We start from the raw sequence: 27,749 nt of genomic DNA on the forward strand, positions 1-27,749 counted from the left end.
TTGATGACAGACAAGCAGGGAGGAAACAAAAAAAAAATGCAAGCTTACTAGCCTGACATTGGCAGAAAAATGCGAGTTAATCTCTTAATTCCTTTTCCATAAGGGCCTTCACAGCCATCACAATTTAAAAATACTTAATACAGAAAGTTCCACATCAGCCACAGCCATCTTGGTTAAATTCAAAAATGCCTAAACGGCGCTACTCTTTACCAGGCTTTACTAAAGTATCCACAGCACGAGATGATGTCATCAAGTTTTGTGTAAAAGCACAAAGGCTCTGCAAGTTGTCAGTCATTTTATTCAAACATGCGCAAAATGATATAAAATGGTAATTGTTGGCTTGATCAGTGGCTGGTCAGCTGGAAAATCTGTCTGAACGGGAAGGGAGACCAGACGTATAAGCCACGGCCTAAAACATGAGCTCACAATTTTATCTGGTTCCCAGGCTAAAAATATACTTGTGTAAAATAATTTTTTTTGATTTGATGTAATACCCATAAAAGAAGAAGAAACAAACAAAAAAAAGGTTCCAGTTAAAGGTATTAAGGGCAAAAGAATGGGTTTCCTTCTGCTTTTTGGCCATGCTGTTTGGCTACAGATGTGCTCTACAACAATATAAAACAGCTTGGTATTTGTTTTGTTCGTGTGTGTAGGTTTTGACAAGGGTTGGATATTACATTTTGATAAAATTGGTCATTGTGGTACACATAATAATCGTAGTATAACAAAAAGTAAAAATGGTGTGTAACGTAATAACTGATGCTGCCTGATAGATGATGTTATAGATAAATTTAATTTAATAAATTTGAATCAGAAAACAAAGTTGGCAGTGAGCTTTTTAACACATTGAAACCTGTATACTGTCTTTAGGTAAAACAAAACGTGGCTGGGCCAATGAAAGTGAGGGGGGCATGTGTCTCCCCAATTCCCAGTAGAATTTACGCCCTTGGTTCTCAAATTAATGAAAGAAATGAAATCACAAGATCCGGATCAGTTATCTCAGACTGTTGGAGCAGTTGGAACTGCTTCAAATGTATTTCTGTAAAAGCACATTTTCTATAGTTACTCAGCAGCTTACAGCCCTAGCCTGTAGGGCAGGGTTGTCCTGTTACTTTGCATGGTTAACTTTACTAAAAGACAAATTGTTCTTTTCTTCCAGAGCATGTCAGCGTCAGCAGATGAAACACATGAGGAAGTGTTGAGGTCCTTCTAGGAATAATTCATCATATGTTTGAGCACCTTCACACTTTTTAACTGCAGAAATGTTTTAGACAATTCTGTCAGAAACACATACAGTTTCCCAAGTCCACATCCTAAGAGTTTATTGTAGCTCTTTGAATGATTGTCTCTGAGCCATAGTCTAGATTGTCTTTTGAGTACACATCAACTTAAAAAAGCTGCCACTGAAAGACGCTGGAAGTTCTATTGTTTGAAATTTTGATTTTCACATTTTCAGGTCTGATGAGGAACTAGACTGGCAGCGAACACATTAGCATCTCAAGTAGCCTGAGTGTTTTTGCTGTTACAGTAAGTATTATCTGCCCAGTGCCAGTTATATCCTCTCCAAAGTGGATAATCTGAAAGGTCAGTTTTTACACGACATATGCCTTCACTGAAACGATCGGGGGCCCTTTAGCAGTAAAACTGAACTGAAACAGAAAGATATCATTAATGAGAATACTAAAATATGATTTTCTGCTTGTACGTCCCATGACATGATGCTCTTTGGATGGTCCCCAAATACCATATCTGAAGCCTTTTTCCCAAAATTCAGCCTTGGTGCAGAATTACAGCCACTAGAGCCAGTCCCACAATGAGCTTTCCTTAGTATGTGCCATTTCTGAGTGTGTAGCTTTTGAGGAGGAGAGAGAGGGCAAGGTGGAGGGTGGGGGTGTGGCCATGACCAACTGCCACTTTGCTTGTTTGAAAGTCATTGATGTCTCTCTCTCATGGGTGGGCAAAATTCTCTGGGTGGGCAAGGCAGAGAAAGGGGAGGTAACCTTGCCCCTTATGACCTCATAAGGAGCAAGATTCTAGATCGGCCCATCTGATCTTTCATTTTCTCAAAGGAAGAGCTGGATACACGGGGCTCGGTTTACATCTATTGCCATTTCTAGCCACTGGAGGACCATAGGCAAGCTGCAGGAATGCAGATTATCGTCAAAAGATCTCATAAAGGGAAATTTTCGTGCCATGGGACCTTTAAGGCTACATCTGCAGCTCTATGTTTTTGTCAAAAACAATGTCTTTTGCTACATGTATGCCGCACTACTCCAACTTTGTTGAGCTTCTAAAATGGAGACATTTGGAAACACTGTTCACCCAGTTTTGGTTTGAAAACTCTGGGGTTGCTTTGTTGTCTGGACAGGCAGAAGGGGAGACCTTTGGAAACGATGACGCATGTGAGTCAGTCTCATCGGTTCGGTAGGCTTACAAACCTTTCAGTAACATTTCCAACTGGTTGTCAGTTCAAGTTAATAAACCCCTAATGCTACTTTTCACATCACTGTTCTTTCTCCAGTTTACACATCCATAGTGTATAACTGCAGAGTAATGTCCGACAACCTGCTTCCGGTTAATTATCAACGGTAAAGATGCCACTTTAACTACAGATTTACCAGTGAAGAACACATCAACATCATTAATACATCGGAAATCATGATGATTGAAATACTAATTCTAATACTAAATACATAATTGATGCATTAATAATTAATACATTGTCATGCATGAGATACTATTAATCCTTGTAGTTCACAAGGTGCTAAATAAATTAATTCAGGCTTTTTCATGCATGAACTCATGAATCATGGTAATTCATGTACCATAATCATAATGTGTTACTACATCTTTCTTTGCAAAGATCAACAGAATGTCACAAAAGTAAATGAGAGTGGTAGTGTTTCTTCATGGAAATGAAGCATTTCTCTAGGGAAATTCCTTCTGGATTGCCTCCTGTAGGTCAGGCCTCTAAATAGGTTGTGGGTCTATTACTGATGGATCCCCTCATGGTAATATGTTTTAATGAGCATGGGTCCCAGGGCAAGAGACTACATTTTAGATTTAGGATGAGAGAGCTTAACGATGCATTAGGAAATCTATGACCTTTATAAACTACTGTTGCATTTTGCAGGTCTGATCTTAAAACTCAGGAATGTTTTACAACCCGGTCTTATGGCAGTCCGTGAAATGGTCATGTTTATGTCGTTTATTTTGTGCACAGATCACGATTTTCAAACGTGACCATTTCACGGACTGCCATGACACTGGGCTGCTCTGGAGGATGCAACAACAGGTAAATGAAACACCACACACCGGCGACAACAAAAGGACGGACCGCGCGGGACACAACCCCCGGGTGCAGGGACACGATCCGCATCTCTGTGGCACGGGAAATTAAACGCTACATGCCGGCCACAACAACAGGACGGTTGTGGTTAGGAAAAAAAGAATGGGGAAAGGAACTGTAACATGCAGGACGCGATCGCGGTCTCAAGGGTGAAAGTTCTGTGGTGTGGTGGGGTGTGGTGTGGTGTGTTTGACCTGTACACGAATCAATAGATTAAACAACATGACCATTTTTACAAACTACCATGAGACTGGGCTGATGTTTTGGAAACACAGGGGAGAAATGTAGTTTTTTTCATTAGCAACAATCTCATCATCTTTTTTACTTTGACATAGTTATTATTATAAGCATCCTGGTGCTGAGGTACAATTTTTTGAATAACTCTCCCTTTTCCCCTAGTATGCCAGACCACAGCAGGGCAAGTTCTGGCTATAACACAGATACATTCTAGCATAGGAGAAGAAAATGCTCTGGGTTTCTTTAAACAAATCAAAATTGTCAAGGTTCTGGATGAAGAGATGGTGGCTCTGAAAAATAGTTTCTCTAATGGAAATTATTTTGGTGAAACATTTGAACCCTGCACAAGAAAACGCCAGATAAGATATTAAATGTCATTTTAACACAAAACAGTAATGTGAGCAATATAATCCCATCCCGTCATTCGGTTCCAAATCCTCCCAGTTAGATAATAAATGCCAAAAAACACATTCCTTGTAAATCTTTACAATCCTTCCCCGAAAGAACCAGGCATGCCTAATTGCACTATCCACATTTTCATCAAGAGTTACACTTTGCTTGCTCGATGGCTGTTGTTTCCAGTGGCGAAGATATTTTGAGAATGGAAAAACAGAGAGCCGAAGTTGAGGCGCAAAGCATAGCGCACCGGATATCAGGCTTTATCCAGAAAATGTACTTCTGTTGATCCAGAATAGGCAATCTATGACCTTTCATCAACTTCTGTTGCATTTTCTATGTGGGTTATTGAAACTCAAGAATTTTTATAGTAGTACAGGTGAGAAATTTGGTTTTGGTTAACAACACCAGCAACAATCTAATAACATTTTTTTTGGACGGGATAAATTAACCGTAAATGAACACCGTTGGTATTAAATCAAGCGTTATCATTCCTATCAGACACCGCCAATCTCACATCATAGCAGTCATTTTAAATGCAACTCCCTCCTAACTGATCCTTGCTACACTGACGCTGCTTCACTCATTACTGCTGACTTTTGACTTCACCACCCCTACCTCCACCTTCTGAGTTCAGAGGCTCAAAGTTTGAAATGGTTTTGAATGTCTTTCTTTTGGCTCACTCTTTTTTTGTACCCAGGGAGTTTCTGCAGGGTGCTCACTGTTTCAGCTTATCATGCTGCTTTCCTGGTCCAGGGAGCATTATCAGTGTCAAGCATCCTGTTGCTCAGGTGCATGTTTGTTAATATTTCCTTTTCCTTGACACCACTTGTATGTTTGTTTCCTGTGCTTAGGCCCCTCTTCCCTTCATTCTCTAATGTGGGCAGTTGATGGAGGCCAACTAACATGCCAGCAGACGAAGGAGCTACCCAGCACGGGGCCATTAGTATGTCATCAATGGCCAGTACACCCACGGGAAGCTCTGACAAGCTTCTCTGGTGACAGCGTGGTCAAAGTGCACAACCAGGCCACACACAGACAAACATGCACACTGCAGGCAGGAGACCCAACACATTTGCACAAACTCATAAACCTACCAGGCACATATTAACACGCTGGTGGCCACACTTGTCATGTGCCAGCAGTGATACAGTAGCTGGCTGCAGCTGCAGGGCCTAGCAGGACTGGAATGTGACATATTGTTACAGCGCCCATACAGCAACAATAGAGGATCATAGACAGTTAGCACCACAAAGCCTCCTTGCTGGTCTGTGCAGGAGCCTCAGAGTGCTTCTGGCTGCTGTGGTGCCCAGCTGAGCTCGTTTAACTGCTTGGGAATCAGGTCGCTTGTGCAGTTCATCAATTAATGATGCTTTTACAACAATTACTTTAATGGCAATCACATAATGACAGCACCAGAGGAGTTGTATATTTGGATCTGAGATTGTAACTTGAACTGAATACAGAATGTGAAACAGAGCTGAGATCAGTAAATATTATGTATTGTTTGTCACTTAGGAGAGAATTAATAGATTCTGAGAATCCAAGCGTCTCCTTCAAATTGTGTGTATGCTTATAACACATATCAACACATGATTAACATAGCATAACATAGGTTCTACAATCGCGAGCCTTGTGTTTTGTGGCAGTTACTTAAGTTATTGTAACCAATAACGCAGTATCTTTTTCTATTTGTTTTTTATTTGTTTGCTGTCTAATTGATGGGTATCTGTTTGCTCCGCAAACTCCAAATGTTGTCATCTTGGCTTGCTTGCTAACATAAGCCACACGCCTACATTCCAGGGGAGCATGTCTATGTTCCCTCCCTCCTATGGTCCCTAAGGCCTATCTAACCCATAAACCACGACGATCAGTATTACTGAAGCAATGAATACAAGGTTTACATATACGAAACATACAATTTTGATGGTGTGGGGGGGGCGCATGTGGGCTTAGGAAACATAGGGCCTATTATTGCATTGTTCCTTTTGGCATTGTGCAATGCATATGTTATTGATCACAGCATGATTTAATGGGAAATTTTCAATCTGGGTAGAATTAAGTGTAATGTGAGGGGGAGGATGTGCAGTGTGTTGTCATTCTTATGTGAGTTTGGGGGAAGATAGAGGGGTCGTGCGTGGGGTTCATGAAATGTTTACGTTTAATGTATGGTTGTTTTATGCATGTTTACTCTATGATTATTGTGTGTTCATTTTGTACAATGCATCGCTATTTTTGTTTTCTAGACCACCCAAGACAAATTTCTACAGGAAACAGAGGCCTATCTCATCTTATCTTTTGACAAAGAAAGATTTTATAGAAATAAGGGAACATAGGGCTAAGGGAAAATAGGGGGCGCCCCCATTTGGGAACACATGGTTTTGTTGGAGGGTGGGTAACCCTGCTGCTTCCTATATAATCCTTCGATAAAGCAGTGTGCAGGCACTGGGCCAATTTTAAGCTAGCTGTTGATGGTCAGTAACAATCCAAACATTAGTATACGGGCTACTTGTTAAAGCACAATGTCTTGTTTTCTTTCCTACTCCCACATGGCTACTGAGGTTGTGAACATCACTGTGTGAGTGCAGAGAGTGATCCACGGCAGTAAAGCTGCTGCCCTAGTCAAAGAGTGAATGAAATTCACAATAAAGCTCTGTAAAGCCTAGGGGAGCTGTAGGTTCAGGTAATAATTCTCTGTAGGTTGATCCCTGGTGAGCGACCCCTTTGACATTTTAAAACTGTCATCCCATGTGTTGTTATAACCCTAACCCTGTCATACGGGAGTCTAACACAGTATGAAGGGTTTCTTAAAATGTAAGCAATTTAGCATGCAGTGATTCATTGGGGTTGTAAAACACATCCAAGACAAGTACTTGTTTTTCCATATGCGTCACATTTAAGGTGCGCGGTGAAACGGGAGAAGAATGCGGAACAGCTGTCTCCACTGATTGTCAAAAGGCCCAGTATGAGGAAGTGACTCTAAATTTGCGGGAAGGGAACTGGAAAGCAGTTGTCAATGGGAATTTCTTTCAACCTAGTTTCCGTTTATTCGACAATGAAGTGCGCTGTGCTGCAACAAGGAAGTTGGTTATTATTATCACATGTCATACTGATAGAGGTGAAATGTGCATCACGACAGGTGCCAAGGACAGCAATACAAGCATCTTATACTTTTTTCACTGGTGTTTCTTAATCTCAACTTTTAGATACATTTATGAATAGTGCGGATAAATTACACCCTCCTGATGCTGTGAGAGCATAAACCTCCATGTCAAATATTATCATATCAGTTCCACTTTGCCTGGAGGTGTGCAGTTGGAAATAATGGCCCATTATGTGGCGAGGAGAGAGAGAGAACATGCCTTGTGGTTTTATCCTGCACAATTAAAGAGTTAGACTTAAATTAAAAAGGGAAGAACGTAATGCTGTCGCGCCAAATGTAGAATGACCAGAAAATGAAAACAGATGCAGAACAGAAACCAGACATTGAGAAAAGCTGGAATGGAGAAGTAGATCTCCACAGGGGCTTTAAATTCATTGGTTTTATGCCCACAACTGCACTCTAAAACACTTCACGTCCACTTGTTAGTCATTGTTAGTTAAGTTATTAAAACAAAGAGCATGTGACTCAGCCACGAGTATGAAAACAGCTACGGCTACACACATGCACACCTCTTTCTGTTCATGACTCAGTGCAAGAGTGAAAGTAAAGCCCCGGTTAACAATAGATCCACCACATTAGAGCAACATAAAAAAGGGAGCAGAGAAACAAAGGGCATGAGTGGATAATTTACCTGGGGTGTGTTTGTTTTTGTGGGATGGGTGGGGTGTGAACAAGAACGAGTAAGAGGACTTAAAAGGTGTGGCACATTTCTTTGGCAAAATATGCACTTTGGTATTTCAGGCTAAGGTTTTGTTACATAATCGTAATTGATGTCACACGCACTACCATGTTAAAACAAAACTATCCAAACTCCACCTGCAAACCAGCTGTAGTGTGTATTTTCTAACCCTGTTTCCTCTGTAATAATTTGTTGCATCAATTGTAGGGATACATTCATACAGTCATACAGGTTAAGCTAGGCAGCTAGTAAAAACAATTATTAAAACTCGCTGCTGTGGTACAACCCAGTTACTTATAATATGTCTTATCCAAAGCAACTTCCAAGTGCTTTCAACCTTGAAGGGACAAAGTCCAGACAACAAGTGCATTAGCGTTAAATAAGCCAAACTACAAAGAGCCAAATGAAAATGCAACTGTAATTTAATTTTTTTAAACCAAGGTGGAGTCGGAAGAGGTGTGTTTTTTGGCCTGCGGCAGAAGATGTGGAAGCTTTCGGCTATCCTTTTGTCAATGAGGAGCTTGTTTCACCATTTAGGAGCCAGGACATCAAACAGTCGGGATGTTGTTGAGTGACTGGGTGTCCCTCGCTGTGAGGGGTCAGCAAGCAGGTTGGCTGATGCAGAGCGGGGTGGACATGCTGGGGTGTAGGATTTCACCATGTCCTGGATGTGAGCTGGGGCTGATCCGTTGGTGGCCCTGTATGCAAGTACTAGTGTCTTGAACTGGATACGGCCAGCAACCAGTAACCAGTGAAGAGGTTGGAGGAGCGGTGTAGTGTGAGAGAACTTTGGTTGGTTGGATGACCAGACTAGCAGCTGCATTCTGAATGAGTTGCAAGGGTCGGATGGCAATTGCAGGCATGCCAGCCGGAAGGAGTTGCTGAAGTCTAGATCTGAGATGACTAGAGCCTGAACCAGAACCTGAGCCGCCTTCTGCGTTAGAATGGGACGTATCTTTCTGTTGATGTGCAGCATTGGAGCCAGAGTTGGTCGTTGAGTGTCACACCCAGGTTCCTAGTCTGGGTGGGGACTACCACCCATGTAAAGAAGCCATTGGATATTTAGTCATTGAAACACTGAATGATTTTTAAACCAGTGATCCTTAACCTTCATAGAACCAGTTCAGACTTTTAAAAAATGGTTTAAGAAAAACTTCAACACTCTCTTTAACAAAAACAGACATTTCAACCCGTTGCATGCACTTTTAGCGTGAAAGGGTTGGTTTAATATTTTATGAAATTCACTTATTTGCTTTCTGGTCATGGAAACTAGATGATTAGATTAATACCACTCTTACATTTGTCCATTAAATATTAAGCTACATCCAGCAGCTTGTTAGCATAGCTTAGCACAGAGAACCGGAGAGACAGCTAGCATGGCTCCATCCGAAATTAACAAAACTCTGTCTACCAGCACCTCTAAAACACACTAGTTAACATGCAAAACACTAGCAAAATCCTAAGTGTACAACAAAACATTATGGTTCACCAGGGCTTATGTGCCAGACTAGTTCTTAGCTGTGCAGTATAAATTCCTGGAGGAGACAAGAATTAATCCTGTATATAACCCCCAGTCATTTTGGGGGGGTCTTACTTTAACAGAGTGCTATAGATGGTTGTCAGGTTTAGTACAACAGATTTATGGTTTAACAAGATATTGCAACTCAAAACGTGCTCTTTAAGTGCGCTCTTTAATCCAAGCTCTAAACAATGCTCGGAGGGAACACTTTGTGCATGTTGAGTGAGGCATGGTGGGGGCTGTTGCTTTGGGGCCGCCCATGTGTGCAGTCATGATAAAAAAATGAAAGTGCTCGGACACAGCTGCCTACTAACTGACATGTTGGATGCCTAAGATGAGGTATTGCGACACCTCAGGTGATATTAAATCTGCTCCCGATCACGCCTTTGATGAATGCAGTGGATGCACAGAAAACTCCATTTCCAATCCCAAAGAGCATTTTCACCACACCGCAGGTTATTTTAATGCATTCTAAAAAGAGATCGTGGGGTAATCCCTCTTCAACAAGTTTCAGCCAGATGAAGCCATACATTATACTGCATGAACACAATAACCTGAGCAAAAAGTTATCAGTGGGATACCCTCGGGACAGGACGCAGTAATTCTGGGTGAGACTCCAGAAGCAAACGCAGCAAAGAGATTATGTAAGTCACAGATCTGGCATGCTAACATTACCACAGGCTGTGAATGTGAACAATTTCATTTGTAGGCCTACTGATGTACTATAATGTGTGTTTATGAGTTGTAAAGCCTATTTGTGTGAAGCACACATTCATTGGTATAGGACATTTTGAAACTTTAGTTGGAAAAAAAGAAACAATAAAGAAAACACATAATAATGATGCTGGTAGAACAAGTGAATGGAAGTTAGCAAACTGGAGGTTATGAATAAATGGCAATGCAGCATCACAAAATATTACAGTATAATTGTTTCAGTTTAGAAACAGAAAACTAATTCTCATGATTTGATTTGCATTTCATGAAATGTGAAACATGTGCTGAATGAATGTAATAGTTACATCAGACCGTCCTCACCCAGAATACGACTGCATGGGTTGATTTTGCATGCAGCTCATAACAACCCATACTTATATTTCTTGTTAGGGGGTGTCCTTTCGTCATGGCCATATCATTTTTAAAGAACTAGAATAAAAAGTGACACATTTTAAGAGCGCAAATGCCGTGTAAGGAGGCAGGTTGGGGTGGTGTCCACGACGATGCAGGTTGTTTATTGCTACCTTCTAATATGACTTATTGGATGGTTTTATTAATAGCGCCCCTATCAGTGGCAAAAAACAATACCCACACACACTTCCAATTTGCATGATAGGAGTGGTTGCCCCAAATTCTTTTTTGGAACATTTTATTGTGGGTAGTTTGTTTGTTGTTGCTCAGTAAAAGCACAAAGTATATGTACATGTGTATGATAACACCGTTTTTTTTAAACAAGATGTTGCATTCCTAATTGATTTGTACTGATGCCATCATTGATCTGCATCGCCCAGTGATGGTGGAAAATGAACTGTTTTGCCTTACTTCTGGAAGCTTCTACAGTTTGTTTACTCTGCAATGCAACTAAATCCATGGCAGATTTATTAATTATTTATAATAATGGAGATGGTGAGCAGGTTGAACAAACTGTAAGGATGCTTCGGTAAACATGCTTGCGAACTCTAACTCATCTGCATGTGCTCAGCTGCCTCCTATTCTGTGGAAGCCCCTGCCCATTCTTATCTCCCACTGCCACTCCCACTTCCACAGAAAGAGAGACACGTGCTACATTGCGTACATGTTTTTGTGTGTATTAGGAGTGCCTGCGTGTGTATGTGTGTGTTTGTGTCTATGTCGATGGTGTGTGCACAGGGAGGGTTGGGTTAAATGGGTGACTGACAGTACACATCTTTCTCTGTTTGTTTACAATATTGCAGTATTGGTTCTGGGGCCTGCAGCCAGTGTACTTCTCCTGGAAGAGTTTGCCAGCCCCTGTGTTCCTGCCCTCCATGTTCACACCACTAGTGTGTTTGGTAGATTAAACATGATGAGCCCCTGGATGCCCTGGTGCCAATATCTTTTTTATTAAGCTGTTGCACAGGCTACATCTATAATACGTACGTTGGGAAACATCCAGTTACACCTTAAATATTAACAGCGGGAAGCAGATTTTTCCTCTGCTTTCCAAACAAACTATTGTTATTTTTCTTCATGACAGGTGATTTATGGTCTCTTTTCTCATGAGATTAACATAAACCATGTGCATCCACTGTGAAAAGCTTTGGAAGATGTAGGATCTGGATAATTTCTTCTTAAAGAACAGAAGAAACAATCAACAATCAACAGCACACAGCCAACAGAATTTCCAAGGAAATGTTCTTCCTCGATTTGCTCTGTACTGAAAAAATAAATAGGGGAAGGTTATTACCTTGCATGGGGAGGACACTGAGTAGATGGAGTCAGCCTTTTCCATCTAACTACAACCAACTCTTCAGTCCTGGCAAAATGCTAAACAATGATGTCAGTGCATTCCTCAGGCTTCAGAGACATTCTCCAGGCAGCACCAGCGAGCTTAAAAGGACTTCTCACAGCAATAAAGCCAGAATCCACCCTAAAAACACATGCTTTTTATTTGGTGTTTTTTAAGTGTTCTATACACAACAAGAACACAGACAGGATTGATAAAAATAAAAAATGAAAAAAAATAATTTGTGCATGACATCCTGTCCTGACATAACCTTATGACTTCAGTTTACGAGCAACACCATTTACTGTTTCAAATGTAATCAATGGAATCTTAAAGTAAGGCTAAACTTGACTGGAATGAGGTAGAAGTTTTTTCAATGTTTCAGTTAATCTGTTTAATTTGAAGTCATCCTATTCAGAACACAAGAGTGTTTAAATGGTGTTTTATTTGATTTTCACAAGGTCATGTTTGGTAAAAAGGCTGTGGGTGGTTGTGATGTTGATGCATTTCAGCTCCTTCGTCAGGGCAAGGGAAAACAGGTGTGCATCATCGGGTCCTAATGGGTGGCTGAGCACAGGCAAGTTATATGTGGATGGGTGAAAGTGTTCTGCGGTAGACATTACACAATACATTTTGTTGAAGTTGGTGCATTCATGCCATTAATACATTATGATGACAACAGTACCACGTGCATCCTAGATTAATGCTATGTTTGTTAGCCTGTTTCTGGTTGGTTGTCCTGTTTTTTTTTTCTTCCTTTGTAGCAAGAGTCACACAGAGAGTAAGGAGTGTACCATCAAGACGATGACGGAGGTTTTTCAAAGTTAAAGCAAAAGGTGCTGTCAGACTCAGTAAAACTAAAGGGCACCTATAGAAATCCAGGATTTATTCATGTTCATTTCTGTTAAGATCTTAAATTAAAGAAACACACATATCAATTTTCGCCCTTAAAACCTGTAGCATAAATTTGGTTCAATTACCAAGTTTACATAAAAGTTTTTTGTTTTTTTAGATTATCTTTGGGGCATTTTAGTTCTTTAATGACACGGCAGCTGAAGAAGTGAAAGGGCAGAGGGGAAAAGACATGCAGAAAGAGGGCAGATAACATTTTGGATTTAGCTCAACCAGAGGTCAAAGTAAGTGCTCTGCAGATATTGATCGTCACAAAAAAATATATTTTCCTGTAAGATGTTCATTACAAGTGGTAAATTGATAGGTATAGATAGATAGATATTGATTCCAAAACAATGGAAAATATAGTGTTACAGCAGAAAAATATCAGTGACAGAGCACAGAGCATAAATGTAAATGAAATACTAGGATGCAACAGACATTAAATAATAGGATACGATATACATACATAAAATATACATTAAATAATAAAAGGATAAAATACAAGAACAAATATTTAAAATATATAAACTTTGGGATGATGATGATGCTTATAATGTTTGTGTTTGCTTCAACACCACGTCTCGGTCTCTCTTTCTTCATCTGTTTGTGAATGGACTGTTGCGAGCGATGGAAGGCAAGCTATACCTGACATGACATTCAGGGGTGTTACAGTTAATAGGTATCCCCTCTCAATGTAATTCAGTGTGGACATTATGCACTGCTAAGACAATATGTATTGTAGATCTCAAGAGCTCACTTCAGCAATACACCTGCCAAGTGTGAAGTTAATTGGATAGTTGGTTGTTGAGAAAATCAAAAGACAGAAAGACAGACAGACAGACAGAGACTCCTACCAGTTAAGTAAGTGTAATCAGATTGATGTTTCTGAAAACAAAGCATACAATTTGGAGACAGTTTTTCTCATAAAAGAAGAGTTACGCTTGGTGCAGGACTGACAGTTCCAGGCATGTTGCTACAACAGGTCACATTCTTTCCAGAAAGACCCGGCATCTCCAAGGCAGTGGGTCTGTTTCATGGCCATGTCTGCTGTTCTGCTCTGTCTCTCCTCCACTTTGGCCTCAATGACTCCATGCACAGCTATTCAAACTCAAACGCACACGGGCGCACACGCACACACGCATGCACACACGCACACAAACAAAGAGACCCACATGCAGGGACACAGAGTAATTTGCTTCTCCCCCTTCCAACAACTCAGTGACCTCCTTTTACTGTACAGCTGATATTCTCTCACTCCCACACTCATGCACACACTCGCTGACCTCTGGCAGCTGATTCCCTTCGTCCCTTCCCAGAATTTAGTGAGGTGATGAAAACAGCTGCGTCGCTGATCTCAGTCCAGGCTCAGCCCTGACCAAAATTCCTTTGAATCACAGCTGAGATATTATGATTCCATGGAAACCTCCTTATTTAATTTTACTGATAATGATAGATAGAAGGACAAACTATTACTGTAATTGACTGTAGGCCAACTTGGGCTGTGTCTTGAGGAGACAGAAGTTGCTGCAGTAATGGGAAAGAAAGCTCAAGCTAAGCAAAAGCTGTTTCTTATAAGGACTGAATTTCCCATCAATTGCTTGTTGCTTGTTTTTTCTCTCAGTCACAGTGAAACTTAAGCTGGAGAGCCAAAATGATTCAGTTGTTACTTTCACTCTGACTGTGTTCCCCAGTGATTGATAAGACAACTCAAGATCTTAACATATGGCGTTTACCCACTGCTAGTACCCTCGGCTCAGCTCGACTCGACCGCAGCGCCCAGTCCTCCATTTTCCGTTGCAGATTTAGTACCGCCTCATGCTCACGCTAGCAAGTCACTCTCAATTATTAGCTACGACCCATTGCTATGATCCCGACTACGTGGACAGGCAAGACCATCTCTGCATCCATCTCCATTTCTACATCAGAGGGGGCATCGAGGCAAGCGTGGAGGAATTGAACACCGAGCCACCGTGCATGCGTCGGGACGTTGTGCTGGGTGGCCTCTGTGCCCACGTCGGTTTCCAGGGGAATATCCCCATGAGCTGATGGGATGCATCATGCACACACACACACACGTATGCACGAAAGACATAATAATCCCTGTACAGCTTGTAGCAAATGCATTTAGCTACTAAGTACAGAAAGCTTTTTCGAAACAATTCCTTCTGGTCACATGGTAAAAGTGCAGCAGTACAGCTGCAAGCATTAAAAAAACTTTAAAACTTGTGTAACTTTCCATGCTCAGCAGAAATTCTGGCAGCTGCTGTTTCTCACTCTAGTAAGTGTGTGTGTGTGTGTGTATTGTGTGTGTTTGGATGGCTTTCATTCTGAGGAACTTCATGAAATTGTAACCCTTGGAGTGAGGACCTTTTTACAAAGTGAGGAGTTTGTGTTTGTGTGTGTGTGTGTGTGTGTGTGTGTGTGTGTGTGTGTGTTGTCTGTTTGTCCTGAAAAACAGGATGCCGTCGTCTTTACCAATGTAGAGAGCTGTTGGAAAGTCTCTTGCAGCTGTGTGGCTTAGTAAGTGTAGTTCAACTCTCTCAATACACTTAGTTGCTTTCTGAGTAAGATGAGAAGATATCAGTCTCCTGGAACCAACACAGAGCAAGAACAAACACCCTATATAAAACCTCCTCTCATAAACCAACTGATATTTAACTAAATAACAACAGATAATGAGACAATGTGGTTCTTATTTGACAATGTGATTTTAGAGGTGATGATGTCCCACAAACATATCTAACCGCTAAAAGCCGGGCTTTCTACTGCACTGTTGTCTTGTTATCAGCCGTGTGGATGAATACAGCAGCCGTTACCTGAGATGAACCTTGCTGTGGGTTTCTGTGGTCGATTTTCTAAAGCTGTCTAAAGCTGCTGAATGTTTTTCTGACACACTAATTTGCTTGCTCGCTCTCTGCCACTCCTCATCTTTTTCTGCTCCCCTGCGCTGTCCCTAAATGACTGTCTTTCTCTGTGAATTTACATCTCCCTTTCTCTTCTCTCTTCTTCTGCCATCTCACCATCTGCTTGCCTTCCTTTTTTTTATACAGCAAGCGCTTCTCTTTGTGCTCACTGCAATAGTGTTGCTGCCATGCTTGATATGTGCATTCCTCTGTAAAAACTAAGTTTTATGTATAGCTGTCGCTTTGAAATTAATTCAAGCTTAAACGTGTTTGTTTTCTGAAAGCTACAAGCATGTTTGCTAACCTATATATGGGCCCTTGAAGTTTGGACGAGGTTAATAATATATAGCTGGAGACATTTTACAGATGTAATGCATTTCAAGACCTGCATAGTTGATGAGTGATTCCACCTCTGAGAATCACCCAGATTAACCCCTGCGACTATGAAACCAAACAGGAACCCATCTATCGGAGCGATGATACCATCGACCACAAAAACAGGCCTGTTTTAGCATCACCTCCATCCTAACCAAATACTCAGAAAACTGCACGGACGGTTACACTGTGCAGTGCATAGCATGTGCACACAAATGTAAGAAAAAGGTTTAAAAACAAGCAAGTGAAGTCAAAATTTGTATATTATGGTATTTTTTCTCTCAGATGCAGATTGTTATTCTGTACAGAAGGTGTCCAAAGGACTGCAGCAGGTTGTAAAACCAGCTACAATGTTTCCTGACTTGCAAATCAGCTCTGGGCTTTGGAGCCTTGTGACTATGATCGGGTGCGGCTGCACAGCTCTAATAAACAGACACACAGCCATGACAAAATATGTCGAAAATCTGAAAGAAACCTGAGGATAGATATGTTAAATTGTAAAAAACAGATACAATATAATTGTAACGCTAAATACGCCTCATGATTTGGTGTACCGGCTTTGTCACAATGGTTCCTGCAAGCGGAAAGGGTAGTAGTGGGACCTAAGCCAACATGGCAGCAGTACAGCATCTGTTGCCACGGCGACAGATTCCCTGAACAGATTTAGCTCTCCGCTTAGAGCAAGAGCCATTGAAAGCGAGAGTTGGGCTCTGTTTTAAGTATTGCTGCAAACACCTTCAATTTTCCAGTGCTTTGTTTCATGCAAAAGCCTCTCTGTGAGAGAAACGTGGGAGATTTTCACATTCTAGCGGTTGGAGGCCACTATTAAATACCCATGAAAACCAATGCTGTGTAACAATCAAACGTGACAATATCATATTGTTGTAAGGCTACAGGTTTGTCCATTTTTAGCTGTCATATAAGCAACATTACACAAAATTACAATTATTAGCACCCATTTCAGGAGGATGGCATTTTCAGCGCCTTCCAAAACATATGACCAAAACGAATATTGCATTGCAAAAGTGTTTGCTGGTGTGCTGCTGCCATGGCTGACGTTTTGCCTACATTTTGTTGAGGTCATAGGGAAAGTAACAGTGAAAATTCACAGACACACTGTAGTTACAAGAAACCAAGTTTTGCAGTTGGCAGGAAACAGGGTGAAATAATGGTCCCAAATCACACACACACTTCCCTCCTTCTTCACTTCTGAACAACCTGTGACTTAAGGTGTAACCATTGATGACATGATTGTGTCTCCCGCAGTCTGGTCTCCAACCAATTCTTCACAATCACCATGCGGGACCAGCAGCTGCTGGTGCATGTACACAGTTGGCTGTGTGAGTCGTTACATTTACTGTGAATTCATGTTAGCCACATTTATTCCATTGATGTCTTTCCCAAATCCGCAGTTGCCTGTAAAACGGGACTTTAAAAACAATAACAATTTTTTTTGCAGACTTTGCTCAAAATCTCACCGGATCTACTAATCAGAGCCGTCGTCAAAACCTAATATCTCCTAATGGAACAATATTGGATTCTCTGTCCTCTGTCCTCTCGATCACTCACTTGTGAACCTCATTTATTTTCCTCTTCTCCTCCTCCCTCATGCAACGCATTCTTCAAGTCTCCTTTCTCCCCTCCTGCTGTTCTCTTCTCCCACATCTCTGACTCCTTGCTGTGTGGATGCTTTCCTCTCGAGCTGGCCATGGATTAAATTATCTCCGCTTTTCAGTCATCAAGTCAGCCAACAAATCAGTTATTCAATCATTAAAAATACAAACAAGCAGCCCAACATAAAAGTAAGCCATCCAATCAGCCATTTAGCAAGCAAGTAACAAGGAAGAAATACCATAATTCCAGATACATTTGAAAACGCATCTCCCAGTTTTTGCAATGCACCCACATTTTGCCAGTGATTCAACCTCTAAAAATTGTGCTTTTTCAAAACAGTCATACACATGGGAAGAGGTCTTGCTGTGTGTGTGGCATAACTGTGGATGATGGATGACGAGGGTGCTTTCAAGTTCAGATGCTGGGAAAAAACTAAGTGTAAATATTAAAATGTGTTACACTTAGCTAGAAAAATTGTTGCATTGATAAAAACTGAATGCACCAAAATGCAATGGAAATAGACTTAGTGAATAAATCAAGACATACATGAAGAATGTGATGTATTTATCACCCCAGCTTCTGCTTCATTGGAGAGATTAAAAATGACGGCAGACAAATGCATCACAGCTTTGTGGATTGATGAGGAAACTGAAATTAACACTGATGTCATATTTCCATCACCATTTACGTTTGAGGTTTTGACTGGCAGTCTTTTGATTGTCATCTCACTGCACCATCTTCTTCTGCAGCGGTTTTACTGACAACCGCTTGGACCAACTCCTATACATGTAGTTGACGAAAACAAAGCATCTTATTTTGAAAATGTTCTAAAATTGTGGTTTTTAGAAAGGTACAAATTTAAAAAATGTAAGTTTCAAAATTTGGTTGAAAACTTGTCTTGACTACATAAACAATATTAAACAAGACTAGGAGTCTACAGCGATGCTTAGGCTCTGTGAGGGTCACCGGTGCAAACGTCAGCGTCCAAATATGCTCACACTGCCAATGCTAACATGCTAGTAACTAGCAGTCAATGGTTGCCATCTTAGTTTAACATTTAAAGTTGAACTCTAACAAAAAAAAGATTCTCATTTTAAAAAAACGACTCTGCACATGAAGATACCTTTCCTGTGTGATAATATAAATGCCATTACAAAATAAAATATGAATGGATTTTGAATTGGTAGAGCTTGAATCGATTCATAAATGTGAATCAATTTTTTTGCACACCCCTTGTAAAAATTCACCCCAGTTGTTGAAAAAAGTTGTTGACTGATGGAAAGACCATTTGTGATGTCACACCTACATTTACGAGCATTGGTGTGCACGTGGCTTCAATTAAACTATTCTCTAAGCTATTCACAGGACCAATTAGCTTGCCCCTAAATCGGTAGACAATATAATGCTAACGTTAGGCTTGCTTTTGCCTTTTCTGATGGAGAGCAACACAGCTAAACGTTAAAATACTGTGTTGGAATGTTTGGTATTTGAGAGACCCAGGTGTGACTCACATACTGTAAGCCACTACTCAACGTTTCCCATCCACCCTGATGAAAACAAGTCGGTTATTCAGTGATTCAACCAACCAGCCAGTCATTTAGCTGGTGGGTGGGCCAGTAATTAGGTCAGATGAACCTACAATCCAATCTGAATAGAAACCAATTGTTCAGCCAGTTATTCAGTCAGTCAGTCAGCTAGTCAGTCAACCATTTATTCAGTCAGACCAGTAGTCCACAGACACACCAGTGGAGCTGTAACTGTGTCTAGCTGCAGGTGGATATCTGCATGAGCAACACTGATGGTGGGCTCCTGGAAACCTGTCAGAAACCCATGTGCCTGATTGGCAAATCCACAAAAACACACACACACTCACACTGGGCCACAATTTGTTTTGGATAGATTGGTAGAGGAGAGTGTGGGAAATGAAGATGTTTTCCACCTCCTCTCAGACTGTGATTCAAGTAGAGGGCTGGAGAGGAAGGGTGAGGTATTGTCTCGTGGTTAGAGAATGAACTCATTTGCCCCACATGAAAACACTCGCAGACATGAAGAAAGAGGGAGAGAGGTGGAGAAATATAAGAGGGATGGATGTAGTGTAGGTCAGGATGATGTGACACACAGAGCCAGACGTGGTTTTTCAGACAGACTTAAAAAACACCACCAGCACTGGAAATGATGTGTTGCTACTTGGTCTCTAAACCACAAAAATTCTGTCTACAAAGCCTTGGCAACAACAGGCTGTCGGTGACTCGGCTGGAGAAATATGTCGGGACAGGAGTGGTTGTAAACAGCTGTGAAACTTATTATTCTCCATTTGGGGCAGCAGTCAGACACCCTTTCAGTTGCAGTTCTTGTTTTTCTCATTAAAAAAAAAAAAAAAGAGTAATGTTGGTTCCTTGATTTCCGGGTGTTTTATAAGACAAAACAAAACTGTCATCAGCTCTAATCTCCTCAGTGTTCTTAAGACGATGAACATTTTGAGGGAAATTAAACCTTTAACACAGGGAAACACAGCTGTAAATACACAACTTGCAACAAGATACAAATCTTTTCAGAATTAAAATTTGAAATCACCAGCTGTGCAGGTTGTGTTTCCTGTGTTGCTCTTGCGTTCTTTGCCCATTCAGGCTTATACAGAAAGAGAAAAATTGCAATGGACGGCATTCAGGACCACATGGCATGTTTGATGACCTTCCGTGCGATGAAAAAAGCCCAGACAGCAAGTCCAAGGCTTTTGATTCTGCTTTAATTTAGAGGGAAGAGCACGCCAGTCACAACACTCTATGGTCTAAATTTCTCTTGGTGCAGTCTGAATGAGAGTTTCCTCTTATACAACACTATTATAGTAAAACCATCTACCAAATGGCACATCTGAAGGATTTAACCCCAAACACAATCCAACAAACTCCATTTTCAAATGTTAATGCTAGCCAAACGTTAGGAGTTAGCATCAGTATGAATTGTTTCACCTTCTAAATCTTTGTGCCCTGTGTAGACAAATATTTACATACTATGTTTAAAACTGAGTTTTAATGGAACATATGCCCATTTCCAGGTTTGAATGCAATGACCTGATCTTGATTAAATGTTTAATAAATATTATATATAATTTATAATTTATAATCGATAATTTTATAATAGAATATAATAATATATAATAATACATAATTTCAGATTGGAGTCATTGAACTGCAGGGGATTTTTTGTCCTCCAATTTAATGTCTGTGAGGCAGGACATAATACAGGATACATTGTTGGTACCAGGTTTTATTGGGACACAAAGTTGCACATCATCTACGTTTCAATGCATTTCAAAAATTTGTGTATGCATGATTTGTCCAAGGTATCGAGGAAATAGCAGGGGACCCAGCATAGACTAGAGAGGTATCTCCAAGCATAATAGAGATTAGGCAATCCAGAGCCACATCACTGATGCTATCAGATGGGTAAATTAAGACATTGTGGTCCGCTGTGTCAAAGGCTTACCTGAGGTCAAATCAATTGAATGGAAAAAACTTTTTTGAAAATCTTGGATAAAAATGGCAACTTAGAGATGGGTCCAAAATCACTCCAAACGAATGGCTTCTTTAAGGTGGCGTGGACATTAGCATGTTTAAATTTGGAAGGGAAACGCCAGGAGACAGAAAACAGTTAATAATGGCTGAAATATCTGGTCCACTGAACAGCTTTTATAAAAACCAACCATACGATCTGAAGGGCAGGTGGATGATTGTATCGTGAGGTCAAGGTGGGCAGGAAGTGCACCAATCGGAATTCTGTGTTAATGTACTGGTGATTCTCCACTGGTTGTAAAGTGATAAAGGAATTCTACACATGTCTCTGGAAAAGATTCATCTGGTTGGCTGGGTGGGATACTAATCACAGAGTTTATGTAAATGGTAAATCTGTGGTTTTGACCCAGTTTAGCAATCAGTTGTGCAAATTGCTCACTGATTATCTTAGTGCATCAGTATAATGCAGCATTGGTTTTTCTCCCAGCAGACATTTTGATTTGTCATAGTAGTAGAAGAACAGGTGTTACAAACAACATTAACAATGGTTCTTTTGCATTCAAGTGTCCCAGTAATTCAGCAGTTCCTTTCAGGTGGAGTGATCCGATGTAAATATTTTGTAATGAAGATGACCAACAAATGCCAACTCAGAACCGCACCTACTGAGGTCTAATTTACTCGAAGAGTGCATCTGAATGCAGACCCAGTGTTAGACATGAAGCTAATGCATTTATGAGCATTTATGCATTAGTAAATCAGTGAGGTCAACTAAATGCCATTCAAACAGCTTACTATTACAAATCTTGAATTTGCCTGAAGGGGCTTTCTACAGCGTACAACACCGTCTGTTGTTAAACCCTTGCTTTGGTAAGTAAATACTCCTAAAATAAACTTTAAGCTATTTTCAAACGTAAATCTGGCCGTCAATGTAGACTGAGGAAATTAGGGGTTGTTTAAAAATGGCGTGGATAAATTATAACATACTGTTTAGCGTGATTTATCCACTATTTTGTGTTACAAATACCTTACTTAGGGGTAAACCAACAATTCAGAAATACACTTCCATGAAATTAAAGAAACCAAAACAGACATACTGAAAATACGTAGTCTAAATCAAAGCTGCACTGGTCCCTACATTTCCCATAATGCATGTTTTACATTAGACACTCCCTGCCTCCAACATGCCCACTTATTTCAAACCACACACCTTCAGTTAGGCTTCTTTTTTTATAAGTCCAGCCCAAGCTGAGATACCCCTGAGAACGACAACACTATCGTTACTATTGCATCATCAGGGTTATATGTCCAGACTTAAGAAAGCTCTTTCCAGAGCAGTTATTCCTGGCTGTTGTACAGAATTTCTTGCAAATACTTAATTTTTTTTGCAAAGAGCAGCCAGACAGCTGAGGAATACACCACGTGCTATCCTGGCCCTACTTGGCTTTCTTTCTTTTTTTACCACCTACATGTGTAGTAAAACCATACTGTTATAACCACTACAAATTGGTCCTGAGTATGACTGAATGAAAGTGGATTGGGTTCATTTGTTTGTAACACGGATTTGTGTGGCAGGTTGAAATTCTATTTATACTCTGGCACCGACACCACAGGCAGGACCAAGACAGGAAACCTCTGGCCTTCATTAACTGTCTTGTGATGGTCGGTGTTAAGCCCAAGTAATCCTGACTACGTCCAAACCTGACCTTCAGTTCACTACTAAAGCAATACATGCATGTACATGTAGCCCCCGTTTCACAACGGGGCTACATGAAAACAAGAATAGACATGGACACTTTATGGTAAAAAAAAAAACAGAACCACAGCTGTGTTTATGGCCTGCCCTGTTTTGCATAAATACTTCTTTTGTGTGTGCGTGCAAGCATTTCTAGGAATTTTGGCAGATATAGATAAAAAGAAAATGTAAATATGGGCCTCCCATGCACATCAGCAGTGGGGATTTTGCATTTTGAATTTGACATAGTAACCTTTAGATACTTCAATAGCAATAACACATTCTTTGTGATCATGTTATCATTAATGTTGGAGCCAGATGGCCGTGAATGAGAGCTAGACAGTGAAGCTGCAGACAAATGTGCGCATGTGTCTGTGATGGTATGATATACTTGCTGTGGTTGAAGGTCATCTTTCAGCCCTGTTGTTGATGTTACTGTTTGGGTGGCCAGATTTGTCAGACCTGCTTTCCAAGAAATTGCAACACACAAACACAGACAGACAGACAGACAGACAGACAGACAGACAGACAGACAGATACGCTTACATATACAGACTCTCTTGAACAGAAGAAAATGGCAAATGCCACGTATATATATTCTTCCTTCATCATTTCAATCACTTTCATTGGAAATCATGTTAAACAATTCTGTGCTTTATTTATACTTTCCAATCTTTAGACCTTAAAAATAGGGAGGATTTAGAAACCCAAGCAGGGGAGTCTAGGGGTCCTTCTCCAGAAATATTTGAGTTTCAGATACTTTGTGCTGTGAAAATGTGTAGTAATACAACAGAATCATGACCCCGGGAGGAAGTCTTCCCTGGAAAATTTGGAGGGTTGGGTAATATGGCTTAAGAGCAGTTTCCAGATGGAATTTTTTTTTAACTATGTGAATGCATGGTTAGTCCACATCAGGCTGGATAAAAAGAAAATGCATTTTTCAACTCACTGCATTGATTGCTTTGTATTATCACACCCCTAAAAAGCCCCGTTAGATTTTATTGGATTTATTTAATATTTCTTTTTGTGGATTCCGGGAAAACACTTTGCATTGCACAGTTGGGAATGATAAAAACAAAAAAATCTATTGCATGCTTCGATTTAGCTCTTCATCACAGATAACGGGCTTTTATCCGTCTATTGAGAGCTGTGAAATTTACACTGGCCCTCAGTAATTTATAAATTCAATCAAATAAATAATGAATTTTAAATAATTACCAAATCCACCATGTAGAGCCTCTTCCTTTTGAAAAATCCACCCTGATTCCCTCGTCTGCAACCGTCTACTGTCTGTTCTTATTCATTGTCTGGGTCTTACTATCTGAAGTTGCACATACTTTATGTCAAGCAGTGTCACAGGGGTCTAAAAGCTCCGCGTGCATGCCATTCCTTATGAAAATATATATGGAATTAATAAGCCTGCTGATTTGCTATGCACAGGTAATGAGACACTGTGAGGGGGAATAGGAAGGCAGCAGTGAATTCACATTTTTAACAGCAGTGCTCTACGGGCTCATCATACAGTACATGCATGTGGAATTATAGATGCATGCATACATATTATGGTTAGAGCAAATACAGGTGCATACCGTGGAATTCCAGTTCATTGTCTCAATGTATTGGATATACCTCCCCCTTCATAGACATAATGCCTGCACATATGTGGCTTATAATAAAAATAATAAATTTCAACATGCACAGAAAACATCAAACGCTGGGCTGCACCATCATAATTTCTTTTGTTTTATGATTGAAGTGCATTGTGAATAATTAAATCTCAGTGTTAGCAGCACGGACTTGTGTGTACCATAGTCCTCAGAAATCCACCTTAATAACCATATAGGTTATTAAGGTGGATTTCTGAGGACTATGGTTAGCTGCTCCTCAGATCTCTGCAGGGTAAATCCAGACAGCTAGCTAGACTATCTGTCCAATATTTGTCGATTTGCAACAATTCCCATGTCCAGTGGCATTATCAGCCTAACTGTTATATCCATGACCAGTTTACATGAATGGTCTGTGATATGCGTTTTCAGGTCTCTTGGAGGGAGCTGCTTGCTTGCAGTGCTTAAACACCAATGAGAACGGAGATAGTTTTTGTTTAAAAATGAAAACGGAGCGGTGTAGATGTACCCTCAGTCTTGTGATATAAATAGTGGCAAAGGACAAATGATTGAAATCATTTGCAGTATATAACCAGTGCTGAGTTGTCTTACTTATAAGGGTAACAACAAATGTCAACATGCTCTACACCATATGGCACCAAGTTGATGGTGCATATTCCAGCAACGCAGGCTCTCAAATGTGTAAAAGTGCTCTCCGTTAGGAGAAATCCCCAAACAGAGGCCTCAAGTTTTGTATTTAATTGTATTAAGCCATTAAAAACCATTGTATTATTTTTGAAAATGACTAGTACAGTGGCTGTAAAAAATGTTGCATGTTTGGAACGGGCTGATAGCTCTGCCTGTGGTATTGCAGCTTGTAGAATTCCACTAGAAAACCACCTACCATCTACACCAAAGTTACTTACAGAAGGAACTTAATATGCCACCACACTGTATTGCCTACTACTGACTACTGACTTATTATTGTATACTTCTGATCCAGAGGAAAACATCATACTGTATTTACCTGACAGAGAATGTTGCAGATTTACTACAAAATATCACAATTCAAATGTGGAGTAGGCTAATCACAGACATTTGCCTCACGGCTCATGGCAATGCGCCACCCATCCGGACTGAGAATGCAAATAAGGAGAATTGATTTTTGTTTAACTAGATTTTAGTGTTTTCTTTTTGGTCAATAATATCACATGTAGACAGTCAATGTTTAATGGCAGCAGTGCTGTTTTTATTGAGTTTACTCAATAAACTGGGCTTTTATTGTGAAGAGTAGGTATGGCAGCACATTCCCCCCCCCCTCTTTTATTGTTCAGTCATTTAGTTTAAATCACAGTTCATTAATATTCAATACCCAACGCTATCCAAGCTGCTCCAAATTCCAAACCCCATATTCATTGGGTAGCCAGGAAACCAAGTGTGAAGTAGATTGGATGAATGGTTCATGAGATATTTCAAAGACAGATGCACATACTGTACAAACAGAAACACACACACACACAGATTCCCCGATTGATTAGAGAGACAGAAACTTGTGTACAATAGCTTGCAGTTTTAGGATAGTTCTTTACACAGTTCAGTGAAACATAAAAAATCCAATAACGAACGAACGTTTGTGCAGCCCCGGATAAAAGCCTTGAACCTTGCATGATTTGTTGCAAAATCAATACAAGCTACCATATTAGATATTTAACCTTTGAACTCTCATCATAGTGCTCTCCATCTCTCTTTTACTTACACACACACACACACACACACACACACACACACACACACACACACACACACACACACACACTGGAAATCTTATGTGCTTTACCTCACTGTAATGTCAGGGAGCATGTCAAGTCTGGAGTTTAAGATATTGAGAATGATCCTGCTTGAACCTTTTGAAAAAAACGGCAAAGGTACACATCAGAGCGATGGGGGCAGAGAGGAAGTGAGGAGAGTAAGGGACACGCAGGTCAGAATGGACGAGTCTTTTCCGTTTTGAAGCAATATCTCTCTCAAATCATGAGCACATGGGAACGATTGTGACTGACTATTTGTATTTTTTATAGGAACACTTTCCCATTGCTGTCACAAAAGATTTTCTATTTATCCCCAAGCGGTGTAGCCAGACCACACTTGAACTGAAGAAAGGTCTTGCAATGCGAGACTATTGACAACATCTTGTGTAGGGTGACCAAACGCCCTCTTTTGCCCAAACATGTCCACTTTTTACGTACTGCCCGGGGCGTCAGGGGGGGTTTGTAAATTCATGAAAATGTCCTGTGTTTGTTGTTTTTCATGGGACCATTAAGCATGTACTTAAATTGACTGGCGCTTTGCACACAATACTATGGTACTTTTTTGCGTGACGTAATTCCCGAGAAGCTGCCTTGTGGGCGGCTCTGCAAAGCTCACACACAGGGAGCAGATCAGACAGGGAAACAATACCAGGAGCAGATCAGACAGGGAGAACATACAGGGAGCAGATAAGACAGTGAGCACATATAGGAAGCAGATCAGACAGAGAGAACATACAGGGAGCAGATAAGACAGTGAGCACATATAGGAAGCAGATCAGACAGGAAGAACATACAGGGAGCAGATCAGACAGGGAAACCATACCGGGAGCAGATCAGACAGGGAGAACATACAGGGAGCAGATCAGACAGTGAGCACATATAGGAAGCAGATCAGACAGGAAGAACATACAGGGAGCAGATCAGACAGGAAGACTGTTGTCTCTCATAAATTATTCTTTCTTTCAATTCCAAATATGTTTAACGGTCTGAACTGAACAAGCTTAAAACAGTGATTTGATCATGACTAAATGACACGTCTTAACTAAAGAGAACAGCAATTCCTTGAGCTTCTACCATGATATGTTGATAAAACCAGTTTTATGGTTATTTAATTTCCCCAAACCTTGGATTCACCCATTCTACCTAGTGGGGTTTCAGGAATTTTTTTCTAAACCACAGTATTTGTATTTTTTTACCATTCACAGCAACTGGATTCTCTAGAAATGCAGTTATCACAGGGAAATCCATCTTGTCAAGCTTCAAGTGGTTCATCCCCAGTTTCTGTCACAGTACTGCGAAGGAGGGTCTTGCTAGTCCATACAGCATTCCGGGATGGGAGAAAAACATGATCTGGTTTATTGGGATTTCTTTAAGCGCTGGACAGAGCCATTGTGCCGCTGCAAACTAGCCTAACCTTCCTCTGGTGTAAGCTTTCTGCTGCCATCTGAAGTGTTAGCGGGTCATTTTGGACCCGTGTATTAAATTAGCCATAAAATACCCTAAAAA

The 27,749-nt window shown here is 40.6% G+C and overlaps 2 long non-coding RNA genes across 2 annotated transcripts in view; one reads left to right on the forward strand and one right to left on the reverse strand.

The window, feature by feature from the left end:
• Positions 1–8,837: 8,837 nt before the first annotated feature.
• Positions 8,838–27,576, forward strand: LOC117947836. The gene is made up of 4 exons (XR_004657331.1): positions 8,838–8,848; positions 11,272–11,276; positions 19,711–19,716; positions 27,522–27,576. It is a non-coding gene; the product is annotated as an uncharacterized LOC117947836 (long non-coding RNA).
• Positions 24,324–27,749, reverse strand: part of LOC117947837 — a 21,323-nt gene continuing 17,897 nt past the window's right edge. The window contains exon 3 of the long non-coding RNA XR_004657332.1: positions 24,324–24,343. This is a non-coding gene — a long non-coding RNA (uncharacterized LOC117947837). The remainder of the gene's footprint in view (positions 24,344–27,749) is intronic.

The sequence above is a fragment of the Etheostoma cragini genome, chromosome 7 (assembly GCF_013103735.1).
Source record: "Etheostoma cragini isolate CJK2018 chromosome 7, CSU_Ecrag_1.0, whole genome shotgun sequence".
In the NCBI taxonomy this organism is placed as follows: domain Eukaryota; kingdom Metazoa; phylum Chordata; class Actinopteri; order Perciformes; family Percidae; genus Etheostoma; species Etheostoma cragini.